This window comes from Schistocerca piceifrons, chromosome 5 (assembly GCF_021461385.2).
Source record: "Schistocerca piceifrons isolate TAMUIC-IGC-003096 chromosome 5, iqSchPice1.1, whole genome shotgun sequence".
Classification (NCBI taxonomy): domain Eukaryota; kingdom Metazoa; phylum Arthropoda; class Insecta; order Orthoptera; family Acrididae; genus Schistocerca; species Schistocerca piceifrons.
Genome location: NC_060142.1, coordinates 598,974,515 through 598,993,702, shown reverse-complemented (window position 1 = coordinate 598,993,702; position 19,188 = coordinate 598,974,515). Strand labels below are relative to the sequence as shown.

Genomic DNA, 19,188 nt, shown 5'->3' with positions numbered 1-19,188 from the left:
TGTGTATCTCTAACAAAGTTGACGTATGTCCTCACCTCTGTGACGGTTAAAACGATTTCGCCCCCGGGTGGGCTCGAACCACCAACCTTTCGGTTAACAGCCGAACGCGCTAGCCGATTGCGCCACGGAGGCCTTGATTTTGGTTCACTTGTGCTCTGTGTATCATGGCAAATCGTATACCTTCTGCAGGAATCTCGCAGAATATTAGCATCTGCTTACGCCCCTTCACATGGATAACGTGCATGCATACTGTAGCGAGGCTCATAAATGAATGACATCGCCAAGCATGACATTATACTAGAAAATGCATACAAACCACTCTTCTGCCTATGCATTCAGAAAAACTCTGAGGCCCGTAGAATACTAGTCATAGGTTGTAGAACATCCCTTTCATTCAGTGTACTGCCATGTGTTAGAAGCTGGTCGAGATAGCGCCGCTCCATGCAGGAAGGTGAAAAAAAAAAAAAGAATGCCTTCTGTGAGGTTCGAACTCACGACCCCTGGTTTACGAGACCAGTGCTCTACCACTGAGCTAAGAAGGCGGCAGCTTTGCGTTCGTGAGCTATCCCCGAATTGTCACTTCATCACACTGAATCTTGCAGCCCTCGACCAGATATCGGATTTGGCACACAGCTGCTGCTGGGGGTGTCCACATTGCCGTTTTCCAAATCTCTTGACTGTTTCGCCCTTACGATCGACGACGAGCGTCGGGCCACCAAAGGTTTGCCGTCTGCACAATCCTGACCTAGTGCACAGCTTGTGGGATAGCGTGGCTCGACTGCGAAATGCGCCTTTCGGCTCCTCTCTCTGGCTGCAGTGCGCTGTTGTCCACAGTGGCGCTGGCGTTGCCCACGGGGCTTCATGTAAGGCGACTGCACGTCGCTCGGCCAACAGCGGCCTACTGCAGACCGACACTTAAGTGACACCAAATACAAATCGACATCGAGAGACAGGCCCTGTCATACGGCACTCGCGACGTGTACGCTGAAATTGAATGTAAATAATACGTCTTTTGTAGTGGGCGTCGCTCTACTGCAGTGTCACACACGACGAATAAATAGGAAAACAGTAGAACGTCTGCGTAGGGCCATGTTTTTACCTACAGCGTCACTTGGCTGAATGTGTACAAGGCCCTGTGGCATCACTGAAACACAGCCAAATTGTCACACTAGCTGTGTATCTCTAACAAAGTTGACGTATGTCCTCACCTCTGTGACGGTTAAAACGATTTCGCCCCCGGGTGGGCTCGAACCACCAACCTTTCGGTTAACAGCCGAACGCGCTAGCCGATTGCGCCACGGAGGCCTTGATTTTGGTTCACTTGTGCTCTGTGTATCATGGCAAATCGTATACCTTCTGCAGGAATCTCGCAGAATATTAGCATCTGCTTACGCCCCTTCACATGGATAACGTGCATGCATACTGTAGCGAGGCTCATAAACGAATGACATCGCCAAGCATGACATTATACTAGAAAATGCATACAAACCACTCTTCTGCCTATGCATTCAGAAAAACTCTGAGGCCCGTAGAATACTAGCCATAGGTTGTAGAACATCCCTTTCATTCAGTGTACTGCCATGTGTTAGAAGCTGGTCGAGATAGCGCCGCTCCATGCAGGAAGGTGAAAAAAAAAGAATGCCTTCTGTGAGGTTCGAACTCACGACCCCTGGTTTACGAGACCAGTGCTCTACCACTGAGCTAAGAAGGCGGCAGCTTTGCGTTTGTGAGCTATCCCCGAATTGTCACTTCATCACACTGAATCTTGCAGCCCTCGACCAGATATCGGATTTGGCACACAGCTGCTGCTGGGGGTGTCCACATTGCCGTTTTCCAAATCTCTTGACTGTTTCGCCCTTACGATCGACGACGAGCGTCGGGCCACCAAAGGTTTGCCGTCTGCACAATCCTGACCTAGTGCACAGCTTGTGGGATAGCGTGGCTCGACTGCGAAATGCGCCTTTCGGCTCCTCTCTCTGGCTGCAGTGCGCTGTTGTCCACAGTGGCGCTGGCGTTGCCCACGGGGCTTCATGTAAGGCGACTGCACGTCGCTCGGCCAACAGCGGCCTACTGCAGACCGACACTTAAGTGACACCAAATACAAATCGACATCGAGAGACAGGCCCTGTCATATGGCACTCGCGACGTGTACGCTGAAATTGAATGTAAATAATACGTCTTTTGTAGTGGGCGTCGCTCTACTGCAGTGTCACACACGACGAATAAATAGGAAAACAGTAGAACGTCTGCGTAGGGCCATGTTTTTACCTACAGTGTCACTTGGCTGAATGTGTACAAGCCCCTGTGGCATCACTCAAACACAGCCAAATTGTCACACTAGCTGTGTATCTCTAACAAAGTTGACGTATGTCCTCACCTCTGTGACGGTTAAAACGATTTCGCCCCCGGGTGGGCTCGAACCACCAACCTTTCGGTTAACAGCCGAACGCGCTAGCCGATTGCGCCACGGAGGCCTTGATTTTGGTTCACTTGTGCTCTGTGTATCATGGCAAATCGTATACCTTCTGCAGGAATCTCGCAGAATATTAGCATCTGCTTACGCCCCTTCACATGGATAACGTGCATGCATACTGTAGCGAGGCTCATAAACGAATGACATCGCCAAGCATGACATTATACTAGAAAATGCATACAAACCACTCTTCTGCCTATGCATTCAGAAAAACTCTGAGGCCCGTAGAATACTAGTCATAGGTTGTAGAACATCCCTTTCATTCAGTGTACTGCCATGTGTTAGAAGCTGGTCGAGATAGCGCCGCTCCATGCAGGAAGGTGAAAAAAAAAAAGAATGCCCTCTGTGAAGTTCGAACTCACGACCCCTGGTTTACGAGACCAGTGCTCTACCACTGAGCTAAGAAAGCGGCAGCTTTGCGTTCGTGAGCTATCCCCGAATTGGCACTTCATCACACTGAATCTTGCAGCCCTCGACCAGATATCGGATTTGGCACACAGCTGCTGCTGGGGGTGTCCACATTGCCGTTTTCCAAATCTCTTGACTGTTTCGCCCTTACGATCGACGACGAGCGTCGGGCCACCAAAGGTTTGCCGTCTGCACAATCCTGACCTAGTGCACAGCTTGTGGGATAGCGTGGCTCGACTGCGAAATGCGCCTTTCGGCTCCTCTCTCTGGCTGCAGTGCGCTGTTGTCCACAGTGGCGCTGGCGTTGCCCACGGGGCTTCATGTAAGGCGACTGCACGTCGCTCGGCCAACAGCGGCCTACTGCAGACCGACACTTAAGTGACACCAAATACAAATCGACATCGAGAGACAGGCCCTGTCATATGGCACTCGCGACGTGTACGCTGAAATTGAATGTAAATAATACGTCTTTTGTAGTGGGCGTCGTTCTACTGCAGTGTCACACACGACGAATAAATAGGAAAACAGTAGAACGTCTGCGTAGGGCCATGTTTTTACCTACAGCGTCACTTGGCTGAATGTGTACAAGGCCCTGTGGCATCACTGAAACACAGCCAAATTGTCACACTAGCTGTGTATCTCTAACAAAGTTGACGTATGTCCTCACCTCTGTGACGGTTAAAACGATTTCGCCCCCGGGTGGGCTCGAACCACCAACCTTTCGGTTAACAGCCGAACGCGCTAGCCGATTGCGCCACGGAGGCCTTGATTTTGGTTCACTTGTGCTCTGTGTATCATGGCAAATCGTATACCTTCTGCAGGAATCTCGCAGAATATTAGCATCTGCTTACGCCCCTTCACATGGATAACGTGCATGCATACTGTAGCGAGGCTCATAAACGAATGACATCGCCAAGCATGACATTATACTAGAAAATGCATACAAACCACTCTTCTGCCTATGCATTCAGAAAAACTCTGAGGCCCGTAGAATACTAGCCATAGGTTGTAGAACATCCCTTTCATTCAGTGTACTGCCATGTGTTAGAAGCTGGTCGAGATAGCGCCGCTCCATGCAGGAAGGTGAAAAAAAAAGAATGCCTTCTGTGAGGTTCGAATTCACGACCCCTGGTTTACGAGACCAGTGCTCTACCACTGAGCTAAGAAGGCGGCAGCTTTGCGTTTGTGAGCTATCCCCGAATTGTCACTTCATCACACTGAATCTTGCAGCCCTCGACCAGATATCGGATTTGGCACACAGCTGCTGCTGGGGGTGTCCACATTGCCGTTTTCCAAATCTCTTGACTGTTTCGCCCTTACGATCGACGACGAGCGTCGGGCCACCAAAGGTTTGCCGTCTGCACAATCCTGACCTAGTGCACAGCTTGTGGGATAGCGTGGCTCGACTGCGAAATGCGCCTTTCGGCTCCTCTCTCTGGCTGCAGTGCGCTGTTGTCCACAGTGGCGCTGGCGTTGCCCACGGGGCTTCATGTAAGGCGACTGCACGTCGCTCGGCCAACAGCGGCCTACTGCAGACCGACACTTAAGTGACACCAAATACAAATCGACATCGAGAGACAGGCCCTGTCATATGGCACTCGCGACGTGTACGCTGAAATTGAATGTAAATAATACGTCTTTTGTAGTGGGCGTCGCTCTACTGCAGTGTCACACACGACGAATAAATAGGAAAACAGTAGAACGTCTGCGTAGGGCCATGTTTTTACCTACAGTGTCACTTGGCTGAATGTGTACAAGCCCCTGTGGCATCACTCAAACACAGCCAAATTGTCACACTAGCTGTGTATCTCTAACAAAGTTGACGTATGTCCTCACCTCTGTGACGGTTAAAACGATTTCGCCCCCGGGTGGGCTCGAACCACCAACCTTTCGGTTAACAGCCGAACGCGCTAGCCGATTGCGCCACGGAGGCCTTGATTTTGGTTCACTTGTGCTCTGTGTATCATGGCAAATCGTATACCTTCTGCAGGAATCTCGCAGAATATTAGCATCTGCTTACGCCCCTTCACATGGATAACGTGCATGCATACTGTAGCGAGGCTCATAAACGAATGACATCGCCAAGCATGACATTATACTAGAAAATGCATACAAACCACTCTTCTGCCTATGCATTCAGAAAAACTCTGAGGCCCGTAGAATACTAGTCATAGGTTGTAGAACATCCCTTTCATTCAGTGTACTGCCATGTGTTAGAAGCTGGTCGAGATAGCGCCGCTCCATGCAGGAAGGTGAAAAAAAAAAAGAATGCCCTCTGTGAAGTTCGAACTCACGACCCCTGGTTTACGAGACCAGTGCTCTACCACTGAGCTAAGAAGGCGGCAGCTTTGCGTTCGTGAGCTATCCCCGAATTGGCACTTCATCACACTGAATCTTGCAGCCCTCGACCAGATATCGGATTTGGCACACAGCTGCTGCTGGGGGTGTCCACATTGCCGTTTTCCAAATCTCTTGACTGTTTCGCCCTTACGATCGACGACGAGCGTCGGGCCACCAAAGGTTTGCCGTCTGCACAATCCTGACCTAGTGCACAGCTTGTGGGATAGCGTGGCTCGACTGCGAAATGCGCCTTTCGGCTCCTCTCTCTGGCTGCAGTGCGCTGTTGTCCACAGTGGCGCTGGCGTTGCCCACGGGGCTTCATGTAAGGCGACTGCACGTCGCTCGGCCAACAGCGGCCTACTGCAGACCGACACTTAAGTGACACCAAATACAAATCGACATCGAGAGACAGGCCCTGTCATATGGCACTCGCGACGTGTACGCTGAAATTGAATGTAAATAATACGTCTTTTGTAGTGGGCGTCGTTCTACTGCAGTGTCACACACGACGAATAAATAGGAAAACAGTAGAACGTCTGCGTAGGGCCATGTTTTTACCTACAGTGTCACTTGGCTGAATGTGTACAAGCCCCTGTGGCATCACTCAAACACAGCCAAATTGTCACACTAGCTGTGTATCTCTAACAAAGTTGACGTATGTCCTCACCTCTGTGACGGTTAAAACGATTTCGCCCCCGGGTGGGCTCGAACCACCAACCTTTCGGTTAACAGCCGAACGCGCTAGCCGATTGCGCCACGGAGGCCTTGATTTTGGTTCACTTGTGCTCTGTGTATCATGGCAAATCGTATACCTTCTGCAGGAATCTCGCAGAATATTAGCATCTGCTTACGCCCCTTCACATGGATAACGTGCATGCATACTGTAGCGAGGCTCATAAACGAATGACATCGCCAAGCATGACATTATACTAGAAAATGCATACAAACCACTCTTCTGCCTATGCATTCAGAAAAACTCTGAGGCCCGTAGAATACTAGTCATAGGTTGTAGAACATCCCTTTCATTCAGTGTACTGCCATGTGTTAGAAGCTGGTCGAGATAGCGCCGCTCCATGCAGGAAGGTGAAAAAAAAAAGAATGCCTTCTGTGAGGTTCGAACTCACGACCCCTGGTTTACGAGACCAGTGCTCTACCACTGAGCTAAGAAGGCGGCAGCTTTGCGTTCGTGAGCTATCCCCGAATTGTCACTTCATCACACTGAATCTTGCAGCCCTCGACCAGATATCGGATTTGGCACACAGCTGCTGCTGGGGGTGTCCACATTGCCGTTTTCCAAATCTCTTGACTGTTTCGCCCTTACGATCGACGACGAGCGTCGGGCCACCAAAGGTTTGCCGTCTGCACAATCCTGACCTAGTGCACAGCTTGTGGGATAGCGTGGCTCGACTGCGAAATGCGCCTTTCGGCTCCTCTCTCTGGCTGCAGTGCGCTGTTGTCCACAGTGGCGCTGGCGTTGCCCACGGGGCTTCATGTAAGGCGACTGCACGTCGCTCGGCCAACAGCGGCCTACTGCAGACCGACACTTAAGTGACACCAAATACAAATCGACATCGAGAGACAGGCCCTGTCATATGGCACTCGCGACGTGTACGCTGAAATTGAATGTAAATAATACGTCTTTTGTAGTGGGCGTCGCTCTACTGCAGTGTCACACACGACGAATAAATAGGAAAACAGTAGAACGTCTGCGTAGGGCCATGTTTTTACCTACAGCGTCACTTGGCTGAATGTGTACAAGGCCCTGTGGCATCACTGAAACACAGCCAAATTGTCACACTAGCTGTGTATCTCTAACAAAGTTGACGTATGTCCTCACCTCTGTGACGGTTAAAACGATTTCGCCCCCGGGTGGGCTCGAACCACCAACCTTTCGGTTAACAGCCGAACGCGCTAGCCGATTGCGCCACGGAGGCCTTGATTTTGGTTCACTTGTGCTCTGTGTATCATGGCAAATCGTATACCTTCTGCAGGAATCTCGCAGAATATTAGCATCTGCTTACGCCCCTTCACATGGATAACGTGCATGCATACTGTAGCGAGGCTCATAAACGAATGACATCGCCAAGCATGACATTATACTAGAAAATGCATACAAACCACTCTTCTGCCTATGCATTCAGAAAAACTCTGAGGCCCGTAGAATACTAGCCATAGGTTGTAGAACATCCCTTTCATTCAGTGTACTGCCATGTGTTAGAAGCTGGTCGAGATAGCGCCGCTCCATGCAGGAAGGTGAAAAAAAAAGAATGCCTTCTGTGAGGTTCGAACTCACGACCCCTGGTTTACGAGACCAGTGCTCTACCACTTTTTTTTTTTTTTTTTTTTTTTTTTTTTTTTTTTTTTCGTGGCAGATTAAAACTGTGTGCCGGATTGAGACTCGAACTCGGGACATTTTCCTTTCGCGGGCAAGTGCTCTATCAGCTTTTTTTTTTTTTTTTTTTTTTTACAGTACTGAAATTAAAATCCTAAAACATGACTATATAATGTAGACTGCTGACTGAAATAAAGATTAAAACACGAAAACTTCAGTCCTGGTGTAGAGAAGAAACATACATAAAGGCGGCAAATCCAGAAACAGTATAAAAGAAAATGGCTCACACAGGTGACCTTAGCCAACATCCTCTCTTTCAAATGTCAGGCTAAGCATATTGGCAAAATCATCTCGGAGGCCTGGCAATCGCAAGCGCTGCCAGTAAGCAGTAAGCATGTACTGCCGAAACGCTAGGTGTCCATCCTCTTCATGACAACTGTTGACAAAATGTACGAAATGGCCAATCAACCACATGACGGTATGGAGCTTCGTCCGCGGAAAAAAGGAAGAATCGGGCCGGACGATGATGTCAATAGTATAAGCGGCTTCAGCAGACCTAGTGACAAACGCAAGTTGTTTCCTGAGCCAACGCCAATTAGCAAGGTGCCCACAGCAGGTGAATCGGTGTTCAAGGGTATCCAGGAGACCACACCGAGTACAGGTGTCCGTGTCAGAAAGACCAATACGGTGCAGTCGTACATTGGTGGGAACCAAATTATTTATTACCCTATACCACGTGGACGCCACGGCCATAGAGTGGATCGGCAGACTAACGTTCTTCCAGACGTTCCTCCAGGACACAGATGGAGACGCCAGTTCTATTGGATTGGGACCGGCCAGCCCCTCCCAGCGGGCAATCAAGCCCTTGGTCGTTGGCACCGGTCGCCGCAAGAAGACGTCACCGAGGTAACTCACCGCAATGTAAAATTCCCGAATGTGTTTCAACTTAAAATTTAGGCGTCCGACAACGACAGGTGGAGCAAGGCTCGCCGGACGCACAACAGTAAAAAGCCTGGATGTAATTGAAGTCACTTCTTGCGTAACAATTAGAGTCGTTCGGCGGACGTACAAAGCAGACGCCTTGCGAGTAATGTCAGAGAGGCCCAAGCCTCCGGAGAGACGCGGTTTCGTCATTACCTCGTAACGTAACTTGAATAGATGGCCCTTCCATATAAACCTGCTAGACAATTGGTGCAACCTTTTCGCCACCATCATGGGAAGTGGGAACAGCTGAGCAACATAATAAGCTTTACATAGAACGTAGGTGTCTAAAATTCTGACTTTTTGCAAAATGGTAGCAGAGCGCTGCTCATGGACCATCAGAGCCCCCTGTATCTTCTCGGTGACAGATTTCCAATTGAGAGCCGCCATTTTTAGAGGACACCGATCAATGATAATCCCCAAGGACGTATGGCGATCGACAAAAGTGGCCCAAGGGACGTCAGCATCGCGAAATCCTCGAATATCAAGGAACTTACATTTACCCTGATTGAGACGCGCTCCAGAGACACGACAGTATACATCAACCGCCCCTTTCAACAACGGGATATCATCACGTTGACGGAGGAGAACAACGACATCATCCGCATATGCCTTAACAGAGAGCTTCCCACCAGAGAGGGACATACCCTGAAGCTTGAGAGCAATAGTCCGAAGCAGCGGTTCCAGGGACAATACGAATAAAGACATAGAGAGCGGACTACCCTGAGGCACTCCGCGGCGGATAGCAATGGGCGGCGTCAGCTGCCCATTGACTGACACCCGAGCTGTTATTCCCCTATACAAATTGCCAAGAACACCACGTGATGAAGCGTTAAAACCTATTGTACCTAAAACACGATCTAAAAACACATGACTGACGTGATCAAAAGCCTTATAAAAATCAAGGAAGGCAAAGGCACAATGTACGTTTGTAACCGCCGCAACCGAGACAACATCCCGATATTCGGCTACTGGTGTCAGAATAGATCTATCATGAAAACAACATTGATGTGCACCAATCACACCCTGAAGCAGAGAAGACAACCGGCTATTGAGCGCTCTAGCAGCTGTCTTATAGTCAAAATTCAGCAATGTGAGCGGACGAAGATTGGCAGCAGATAAACGACCAGAGGACTTCGGGATTAAAACAATTTTCCCTACTTTAAAATCGGCAGGCACATCCATCCCCCTGACAATCTCATTTAAAATCTGCGTAAAAATGCCACCCAAAAGAGGCCAAAAACGGAGATAAAATTCTTTAGGCAGGCCGTCTGGACCTGGCGATTTACTGGACGGAGAGCGAGCAATAAAATCGAAAACATCATCTACCTGGAACTCCCGGAGAAATTCGCCGTTCGCGTCAGGCGCGATCGTCGCAGTTAGATCCCCAAAGACATCATCCGAAAGAGACTCACCAGAATCATCGGCAGAATATAGACTAGTGTAATACTGATGAAGAGCACGAACCATTTCCTCCTGTGCAATAAGCTGTCGCCCATCATCCACCGTAAGAGAAGAGATGAAGGAGCGACGACGACGAGTCTGATGCCGTAGCAGGTGGTACAAGGATGTCAGTTCACCTTCAACAAGAGAGTGAGGTTTCGACTTAACTCGCAGACCATCCATCTGTCGTCGTTTAAGGCTCAAGAGCTTGGCTTTAATACGACGAACATCATGGGTCCGCAGTGGAGAGGTACCCGCCGCGTCATATAGTTCACGCAGGACAGAGTAGTAATATTCATACGTGTTCTTAAAATCACGCGTCCTAGCAGCACAGTAGAAAATCAAAGTCTGACGAATCTTGGGCTTGGCAAACGCAGTCCACCAAACCAGCAAGGAGGGGTATCGCGGGACAGAGCGAAGACATCGCTCCCACACGCCACTTATAACATCATCCATAGCACTGTCGGCAAGGTGGGCAACATTTAACATCCACTGGGAACGATAAAGTTTTGCAGGTTGGCGACTAAGATTTACAGTTGCAGTAAAAGCACAATGGTCAGAAAAACTAGTAGGAATAACATCGACAGAAAGAATTTTATCACATAAAAAATCAGATAAATAGAATCTGTCGAGTCTACTGCATGAGGACGCGGTAAAAAACGTATATTTCACCAGGGTTGGATATTTGTGTTCCCAAACATCACGCAGATGCATCGTACGAACTAAGTCATGTAAATCACGGCAATAATTAAAATTGGGGGACTGGTCTGCAGGGCGTAAAACACAATTAAAATCGCCTCCGAGCAGGAGACTCCGAGGACTCTGGCGCAAAAGATAAATAAGCTCTTCTTTATAAAAGCGCGATCGAGCCACAGTGTGACCCGAACCAGAGGGGGCATACAAAACAACGAGGCGGAGATCAAAAAGACGACAACCAATCCCACGGCCAGAGTCAAGGAATTCAATGTCAGTAATAGGAATGCCCTCTCGAAAGAAAAGAGCAGTTCCTGTTGAATATTCCGGCGCGACATTAAAAACAGTTTGAAATCCAGGTAGAGAGAGATCAGAAAACAACACTTCCTGCAAAAACACTACGTCCGCACAGGCGTCGTAAATAAACTGCCGCAAAGAGGCAATGCGAACGTCGGACTCAATACGGTTAACATTTAAGGTAAGAAAGGTGTATGCTTGAACCATAGAGAGAAAAGCGAGAAAACAAATCACCTACACCGACGCACCAGCGTCACAGTCCATAGCAGGGGTGACAGAGGCATCCGAGGGAGGGGGACTGCTACCCCGTTCCGCGGATCCCTTACGTTTCGGTTTTTTACGAACAGCATTAACGTTCGGCTGAACGCGTAACTTGCGTCGGCTGACGGGCAAGGAAACTTCAGCCGCCGGTGACGTAGGAGGGTCAAGTTCTGTATCCGACACCACCCGCGCCGGTCCACATGCGGGATCCGGGGTCGCGGGGGAAACATCCGACAAAACGGAATGGTCAACACCTGCACTAGCTTCCGGCAAACATGGACTGCACGGAGGCGAAACGTGAGCAGGAAGGTCCGAGGCCGCAGAGTTGGAAGGAAGCGGAGCAGCTCCGCTGGCAGAGGTATGGGGCAGCGAAGCAGGAAGTTGTCGCGGCTCCACTTGTTGTGACATCGAAGTCGGTTCGGAAGACGGCGCCAACAGGCCCGACCGACGACCCGACTCGAGAGAAGCTGCGTCGGAGGCCGGAGGGGCGCCAGCAGCCGCCACCGGAACCGCTACCTCAGGAGGGCAGGGAGCAGCTACAGTACACAGTGGCTCGGAGGATGCCGGTCGCTCGGACTGGGGCATCTCAGGGAGATCCTCATCCGTACTATTTCCATCGTGTGGGCGACGCCTCTTATTATTCAAAAGTGGCACACCCACCTGAGGGACAGACGGAACAACATCAGATTTAGCACGCAAAGGAGGAAATTCTGTATCAGGGGTGCGCAAAACCTGTGGAGGGGCGCTACTACCACTGGACTGTGCTACACCAAGAGCAGAACCACCTGCAACGAGGTCAGCGACCGTTAACTTGCGACGCTGTTCGAGAGAATTTTTTAAAACAAAAACTCTCCGCGGACAGTCGGTACGCACGTGACCACTTTCATTGCACAAAAAACAGGTGCCCACCTGACCACTATATGTTACATGGACACGATATCCACCGATCTGCAGGTGAGATGGAATATTCTGCTTAACGTGCATTTCGACTGAACGAATACCACTGTAACATTGCAGGCGATGTTGGCTTGACCAGCGTTCAAGGCGAATGCTCTTTACATCACCATACTTCTGTAGACCCTCCTTAAGATAGACATTATCCACCTCCGGTGGAAGGTTGTAAACACGAACATTGGTATACGTGATGGAAGCATTGGAAAGCAGCACGGTACTTACAGAATCATCCCGATGCCGAAAGAGAACTTGATGACCATATTTAGAAAGAATTTTATCAACCTGAAGTGGGTCCATAAACTTAACAAAGAAAACATACAGTTCGGTATCAAAATAAGCAGTGTGCACCTGATCCGAATGAACACCAAAGGTATCTACCAACCAATCATGAATCTCAAGAGAACTAGGTTGCACATGACGGGTTGACTTGTCAAAAGCAAAACTAACTGTAGCCTGACGAGGAATAACCTGGGACGACATTTTCAAAATATGCGGTCGAAACCGCTACACAAAAAACACTGAAATAAGGACAGAAAGTAACACAAGGTACGAAACAACGACGGAGAAAACACTCACAGAAGTTGCAACACAACACGTAAACAAAAACGATAGTCCACTATACGTAACGCTACGGCGGAGCGGAAGACTAGGCACGTCCACACTGCACGGCGTCTAAAGCGGAACTTACCACTGAGCTAAGAAGGCGGCAGCTTTGCGTTCGTGAGCTATCCCCGAATTGTCACTACATCACACTGAATCTTGCAGCCCTCGACCAGATATCGGATTTGGCACACAGCTGCTGCTGGGGGTGTCCACATTGCCGTTTTCCAAATCTCTTGACTGTTTCGCCCTTACGATCGACGACGAGCGTCGGGCCACCAAAGGTTTGCCGTCTGCACAATCCTGACCTAGTGCACAGCTTGTGGGATAGCGTGGCTCGACTGCGAAATGCGCCTTTCGGCTCCTCTCTCTGGCTGCAGTGCGCTGTTGTCCACAGTGGCGCTGGCGTTGCCCACGGGGCTTCATGTAAGGCGACTGCACGTCGCTCGGCCAACAGCGGCCTACTGCAGACCGACACTTAAGTGACACCAAATACAAATCGACATCGAGAGACAGGCCCTGTCATATGGCACTCGCGACGTGTACGCTGAAATTGAATGTAAATAATACGTCTTTTGTAGTGGGCGTCGTTCTACTGCAGTGTCACACACGACGAATAAATAGGAAAACAGTAGAACGTCTGCGTAGGGCCATGTTTTTACCTACAGTGTCACTTGGCTGAATGTGTACAAGCCCCTGTGGCATCACTCAAACACAGCCAAATTGTCACACTAGCTGTGTATCTCTAACAAAGTTGACGTATGTCCTCACCTCTGTGACGGTTAAAACGATTTCGCCCCCGGGTGGGCTCGAACCACCAACCTTTCGGTTAACAGCCGAACGCGCTAGCCGATTGCGCCACGGAGGCCTTGATTTTGGTTCACTTGTGCTCTGTGTATCATGGCAAATCGTATACCTTCTGCAGGAATCTCGCAGAATATTAGCATCTGCTTACGCCCCTTCACATGGATAACGTGCATGCATACTGTAGCGAGGCTCATAAACGAATGACATCGCCAAGCATGACATTATACTAGAAAATGCATACAAACCACTCTTCTGCCTATGCATTCAGAAAAACTCTGAGGCCCGTAGAATACTAGTCATAGGTTGTAGAACATCCCTTTCATTCAGTGTACTGCCATGTGTTAGAAGCTGGTCGAGATAGCGCCGCTCCATGCAGGAAGGTGAAAAAAAAAAAAGAATGCCTTCTGTGAGGTTCGAACTCACGACCCCTGGTTTACGAGACCAGTGCTCTACCACTGAGCTAAGAAGGCGGCAGCTTTGCGTTCGTGAGCTATCCCCGAATTGTCACTTCATCACACTGAATCTTGCAGCCCTCGACCAGATATCGGATTTGGCACACAGCTGCTGCTGGGGGTGTCCACATTGCCGTTTTCCAAATCTCTTGACTGTTTCGCCCTTACGATCGACGACGAGCGTCGGGCCACCAAAGGTTTGCCGTCTGCACAATCCTGACCTAGTGCACAGCTTGTGGGATAGCGTGGCTCGACTGCGAAATGCGCCTTTCGGCTCCTCTCTCTGGCTGCAGTGCGCTGTTGTCCACAGTGGCGCTGGCGTTGCCCACGGGGCTTCATGTAAGGCGACTGCACGTCGCTCGGCCAACAGCGGCCTACTGCAGACCGACACTTAAGTGACACCAAATACAAATCGACATCGAGAGACAGGCCCTGTCATATGGCACTCGCGACGTGTACGCTGAAATTGAATGTAAATAATACGTCTTTTGTAGTGGGCGTCGCTCTACTGCAGTGTCACACACGACGAATAAATAGGAAAACAGTAGAACGTCTGCGTAGGGCCATGTTTTTACCTACAGCGTCACTTGGCTGAATGTGTACAAGCCCCTGTGGCATCACTCAAACACAGCCAAATTGTCACACTAGCTGTGTATCTCTAACAAAGTTGACGTATGTCCTCACCTCTGTGACGGTTAAAACGATTTCGCCCCCGGGTGGGCTCGAACCACCAACCTTTCGGTTAACAGCCGAACGCGCTAGCCGATTGCGCCACGGAGGCCTTGATTTTGGTTCACTTGTGCTCTGTGTATCATGGCAAATCGTATACCTTCTGCAGGAATCTCGCAGAATATTAGCATCTGCTTACGCCCCTTCACATGGATAACGTGCATGCATACTGTAGCGAGGCTCATAAACGAATGACATCGCCAAGCATGACATTATACTAGAAAATGCATACAAACCACTCTTCTGCCTATGCATTCAGAAAAACTCTGAGGCCCGTAGAATACTAGTCATAGGTTGTAGAACATCCCTTTCATTCAGTGTACTGCCATGTGTTAGAAGCTGGTCGAGATAGCGCCGCTCCATGCAGGAAGGTGAAAAAAAAAAAGAATGCCTTCTGTGAGGTTCGAACTCACGACCCCTGGTTTACGAGACCAGTGCTCTACCACTGAGCTAAGAAGGCGGCAGCTTTGCGTTCGTGAGCTATCCCCGAATTGTCACTTCATCACACTGAATCTTGCAGCCCTCGACCAGATATCGGATTTGGCACACAGCTGCTGCTGGGGGTGTCCACATTGCCGTTTTCCAAATCTCTTGACTGTTTCGCCCTTACGATCGACGACGAGCGTCGGGCCACCAAAGGTTTGCCGTCTGCACAATCCTGACCTAGTGCACAGCTTGTGGGATAGCGTGGCTCGACTGCGAAATGCGCCTTTCGGCTCCTCTCTCTGGCTGCAGTGCGCTGTTGTCCACAGTGGCGCTGGCGTTGCCCACGGGGCTTCATGTAAGGCGACTGCACGTCGCTCGGCCAACAGCGGCCTACTGCAGACCGACACTTAAGTGACACCAAATACAAATCGACATCGAGAGACAGGCCCTGTCATATGGCACTCGCGACGTGTACGCTGAAATTGAATGTAAATAATACGTCTTTTGTAGTGGGCGTCGCTCTACTGCAGTGTCACACACGACGAATAAATAGGAAAACAGTAGAACGTCTGCGTAGGGCCATGTTTTTACCTACAGCGTCACTTGGCTGAATGTGTACAAGGCCCTGTGGCATCACTGAAACACAGCCAAATTGTCACACTAGCTGTGTATCTCTAACAAAGTTGACGTATGTCCTCACCTCTGTGACGGTTAAAACGATTTCGCCCCCGGGTGGGCTCGAACCACCAACCTTTCGGTTAACAGCCGAACGCGCTAGCCGATTGCGCCACGGAGGCCTTGATTTTGGTTCACTTGTGCTCTGTGTATCATGGCAAATCGTATACCTTCTGCAGGAATCTCGCAGAATATTAGCATCTGCTTACGCCCCTTCACATGGATAACGTGCATGCATACTGTAGCGAGGCTCATAAACGAATGACATCGCCAAGCATGACATTATACTAGAAAATGCATACAAACCACTCTTCTGCCTATGCATTCAGAAAAACTCTGAGGCCCGTAGAATACTAGCCATAGGTTGTAGAACATCCCTTTCATTCAGTGTACTGCCATGTCTTAGAAGCTGGTCGAGATAGCGCCGCTCCATGCAGGAAGGTGAAAAAAAAAAGAATGCCTTCTGTGAGGTTCGAACTCACGACCCCTGGTTTACGAGACCAGTGCTCTACCACTGAGCTAAGAAGGCGGCAGCTTTGCGTTTGTGAGCTATCCCCGAATTGTCACTTCATCACACTGAATCTTGCAGCCCTCGACCAGATATCGGATTTGGCACACAGCTGCTGCTGGGGGTGTCCACATTGCCGTTTTCCAAATCTCTTGACTGTTTCGCCCTTACGATCGACGACGAGCGTCGGGCCACCAAAGGTTTGCCGTCTGCACAATCCTGACCTAGTGCACAGCTTGTGGGATAGCGTGGCTCGACTGCGAAATGCGCCTTTCGGCTCCTCTCTCTGGCTGCAGTGCGCTGTTGTCCACAGTGGCGCTGGCGTTGCCCACGGGGCTTCATGTAAGGCGACTGCACGTCGCTCGGCCAACAGCGGCCTACTGCAGACCGACACTTAAGTGACACCAAATACAAATCGACATCGAGAGACAGGCCCTGTCATATGGCACTCGCGACGTGTACGCTGAAATTGAATGTAAATAATACGTCTTTTGTAGTGGGCGTCGCTCTACTGCAGTGTCACACACGACGAATAAATAGGAAAACAGTAGAACGTCTGCGTAGGGCCATGTTTTTACCTACAGCGTCACTTGGCTGAATGTGTACAAGGCCCTGTGGCATCACTGAAACACAGCCAAATTGTCACACTAGCTATGTATCTCTAACAAAGTTGACGTATGTCCTCACCTCTGTGACGGTTAAAACGATTTCGCCCCCGGGTGGGCTCGAACCACCAAACTTTCGGTTAACAGCCGAACGCGCTAGCCGATTGCGCCACGGAGGCCTTGATTTTGGTTCACTTGTGCTCTGTGTATCATGGCAAATCGTATACCTTCTGCAGGAATCTCGCAGAATATTAGCATCTGCTTACGCCCCTTCACATGGATAACGTGCATGCATACTGTAGCGAGGCTCATAAACGAATGACATCGCCAAGCATGACATTATACTAGAAAATGCATACAAACCACTCTTCTGCCTATGCATTCAGAAAAACTCTGAGGCCCGTAGAATACTAGCCATAGGTTGTAGAACATCCCTTTCATTCAGTGTACTGCCATGTGTTAGAAGCTGGTCGAGATAGCGCCGCTCCATGCAGGAAGGTGAAAAAAAAAGAATGCCTTCTGTGAGGTTCGAACTCACGACCCCTGGTTTACGAGACCAGTGCTCTACCACTGAGCTAAGAAGGCGGCAGCTTTGCGTTCGTGAGCTATCCCCGAATTGTCACTTCATCACACTGAATCTTGCAGCCCTCGACCAGATATCGGATTTGGCACACAGCTGCTGCTGGGGGTGTCCACATTGCCGTTTTCCAAATCTCTTGACTGTTTCGCCCTTACGATCGACGACGAGCGTCGGGCCACCAAAGGTTTGCCGTCTGCACAATCCTGACCTAGTGCACAGCTTGTGGGATAGCGTGGCTCGACTGCGAAATGCGCCATTCGGCTCCTCTCTCTGGCTGCAGTGCGCTGTTGTCCACAGTGGCGCTGGCGTTGCCCACGGGGCTTCATGTAAGGCGACTGCACGTCGCTCGGCCAACAGCGGCCTACTGCAGACCGACACTTAAGTGACACCAAATACAAATCGACGCGACTGCACGTCGCTCGGCCAACAGCGGCCTACTGCAGACCGACACTTAAGTGACACCAAATACAAATCGACATCGAGAGACAGGCCCTGTCATATGGCACTCGCGACGTGTACGCTGAAATTGAATGTAAATAATACGTCTTTTGTAGTGGGCGTCGCTCTACTGCAGTGTCACACACGACGAATAAATAGGAAAACAGTAGAACGTCTGCGTAGGGCCATGTTTTTACCTACAGCGTCACTTGGCTGAATGTGTACAAGGCCCTGTGGCATCACTGAAACACAGCCAAATTGTCACACTAGCTGTGTATCTCTAACAAAGTTGACGTATGTCCTCACCTCTGTGACGGTTAAAACGATTTCGCCCCCGGGTGGGCTCGAACCACCAACCTTTCGGTTAACAGCCGAACGCGCTAGCCGATTGCGCCACGGAGGCCTTGATTTTGGTTCACTTGTGCTCTGTGTATCATGGCAAATCGTATACCTTCTGCAGGAATCTCGCAGAATATTAGCATCTGCTTACGCCCCTTCACATGGATAACGTGCATGCATACTGTAGCGAGGCTCATAAACGAATGACATCGCCAAGCATGACATTATACTAGAAAATGCATACAAACCACTCTTCTGCCTATGCATTCAGAAAAACTCTGAGGCCCGTAGAATACTAGCCATAGGTTGTAGAACATCCCTTTCATTCAGTGTACTGCCATGTGTTAGAAGCTGGTCGAGATAGCGCCGCTCCATGCAGGAAGGTGAAAAAAAAAAGAATGCCTTCTGTGAGGTTCGAACTCACGACCCCTGGTTTACGAGACCAGTGCTCTACCACTGAGCTAAGAAGGCGGCAGCTTTGCGTTTGTGAGCTATCCCCGAATTGTCACTTCATCACACTGAATCTTGCAGCCCTCGACCAGATATCGGATTTGGCACACAGCTGCTGCTGGGGGTGTCCACATTGCCGTTTTCCAAATCTCTTGACTGTTTCGCCCTTACGATCGACGACGAGCGTCGGGCCACCAAAGGTTTGCCGTCTGCACAATCCTGACCTAGTGCACAGCTTGTGGGATAGCGTGGCTCGACTGCGAAATGCGCCTTTCGGCTCCTCTCTCTGGCTGCAGTGCGCTGTTGTCCACAGTGGCGCTGGCGTTGCCCACGGGGCTTCATGTAAGGCGACTGCACGTCGCTCGGCCAACAGCGGCCTACTGCAGACCGACACTTA

General features: G+C 50.0%; 23 non-coding genes across 23 annotated transcripts; all 23 read right to left on the bottom strand.

Annotated features, from left to right (window-relative positions):
* Positions 1-58: 58 nt before the first annotated feature.
* Positions 59-132, bottom strand: Trnan-guu. Its single transcript has one exon. It is a non-coding gene; the product is annotated as a tRNA-Asn (tRNA).
* A 338-nt stretch (positions 133-470) lies between these two features.
* On the bottom strand, positions 471-542 carry Trnat-cgu. Its single transcript has one exon. It is a non-coding gene; the product is annotated as a tRNA-Thr (tRNA).
* A 689-nt stretch (positions 543-1,231) lies between these two features.
* Trnan-guu lies at positions 1,232-1,305 on the bottom strand. Its single transcript has one exon. It is a non-coding gene; the product is annotated as a tRNA-Asn (tRNA).
* A 334-nt stretch (positions 1,306-1,639) lies between these two features.
* Trnat-cgu lies at positions 1,640-1,711 on the bottom strand. The gene has a single exon. It is a non-coding gene; the product is annotated as a tRNA-Thr (tRNA).
* Positions 1,712-2,400: 689 nt separating this feature from the next.
* On the bottom strand, positions 2,401-2,474 carry Trnan-guu. The gene has a single exon. It is a non-coding gene; the product is annotated as a tRNA-Asn (tRNA).
* A 336-nt stretch (positions 2,475-2,810) lies between these two features.
* Trnat-cgu lies at positions 2,811-2,882 on the bottom strand. Its single transcript has one exon. It is a non-coding gene; the product is annotated as a tRNA-Thr (tRNA).
* A 689-nt stretch (positions 2,883-3,571) lies between these two features.
* Trnan-guu lies at positions 3,572-3,645 on the bottom strand. Its single transcript has one exon. It is a non-coding gene; the product is annotated as a tRNA-Asn (tRNA).
* Positions 3,646-3,979: 334 nt separating this feature from the next.
* Trnat-cgu lies at positions 3,980-4,051 on the bottom strand. The gene has a single exon. It is a non-coding gene; the product is annotated as a tRNA-Thr (tRNA).
* A 689-nt stretch (positions 4,052-4,740) lies between these two features.
* On the bottom strand, positions 4,741-4,814 carry Trnan-guu. The gene has a single exon. It is a non-coding gene; the product is annotated as a tRNA-Asn (tRNA).
* A 336-nt stretch (positions 4,815-5,150) lies between these two features.
* Positions 5,151-5,222, bottom strand: Trnat-cgu. Its single transcript has one exon. It is a non-coding gene; the product is annotated as a tRNA-Thr (tRNA).
* A 689-nt stretch (positions 5,223-5,911) lies between these two features.
* On the bottom strand, positions 5,912-5,985 carry Trnan-guu. Its single transcript has one exon. It is a non-coding gene; the product is annotated as a tRNA-Asn (tRNA).
* Positions 5,986-6,320: 335 nt separating this feature from the next.
* Trnat-cgu lies at positions 6,321-6,392 on the bottom strand. The gene has a single exon. It is a non-coding gene; the product is annotated as a tRNA-Thr (tRNA).
* A 689-nt stretch (positions 6,393-7,081) lies between these two features.
* On the bottom strand, positions 7,082-7,155 carry Trnan-guu. Its single transcript has one exon. It is a non-coding gene; the product is annotated as a tRNA-Asn (tRNA).
* A 6,421-nt stretch (positions 7,156-13,576) lies between these two features.
* Positions 13,577-13,650, bottom strand: Trnan-guu. Its single transcript has one exon. It is a non-coding gene; the product is annotated as a tRNA-Asn (tRNA).
* A 337-nt stretch (positions 13,651-13,987) lies between these two features.
* Positions 13,988-14,059, bottom strand: Trnat-cgu. Its single transcript has one exon. It is a non-coding gene; the product is annotated as a tRNA-Thr (tRNA).
* Positions 14,060-14,748: 689 nt separating this feature from the next.
* Positions 14,749-14,822, bottom strand: Trnan-guu. The gene has a single exon. It is a non-coding gene; the product is annotated as a tRNA-Asn (tRNA).
* A 336-nt stretch (positions 14,823-15,158) lies between these two features.
* On the bottom strand, positions 15,159-15,230 carry Trnat-cgu. The gene has a single exon. It is a non-coding gene; the product is annotated as a tRNA-Thr (tRNA).
* Positions 15,231-15,919: 689 nt separating this feature from the next.
* On the bottom strand, positions 15,920-15,993 carry Trnan-guu. The gene has a single exon. It is a non-coding gene; the product is annotated as a tRNA-Asn (tRNA).
* A 335-nt stretch (positions 15,994-16,328) lies between these two features.
* Positions 16,329-16,400, bottom strand: Trnat-cgu. The gene has a single exon. It is a non-coding gene; the product is annotated as a tRNA-Thr (tRNA).
* A 689-nt stretch (positions 16,401-17,089) lies between these two features.
* On the bottom strand, positions 17,090-17,163 carry Trnan-guu. The gene has a single exon. It is a non-coding gene; the product is annotated as a tRNA-Asn (tRNA).
* Positions 17,164-17,497: 334 nt separating this feature from the next.
* On the bottom strand, positions 17,498-17,569 carry Trnat-cgu. The gene has a single exon. It is a non-coding gene; the product is annotated as a tRNA-Thr (tRNA).
* Positions 17,570-18,331: 762 nt separating this feature from the next.
* Positions 18,332-18,405, bottom strand: Trnan-guu. The gene has a single exon. It is a non-coding gene; the product is annotated as a tRNA-Asn (tRNA).
* Positions 18,406-18,740: 335 nt separating this feature from the next.
* Trnat-cgu lies at positions 18,741-18,812 on the bottom strand. The gene has a single exon. It is a non-coding gene; the product is annotated as a tRNA-Thr (tRNA).
* Between the last annotated feature and the right edge of the window lie 376 nt (positions 18,813-19,188).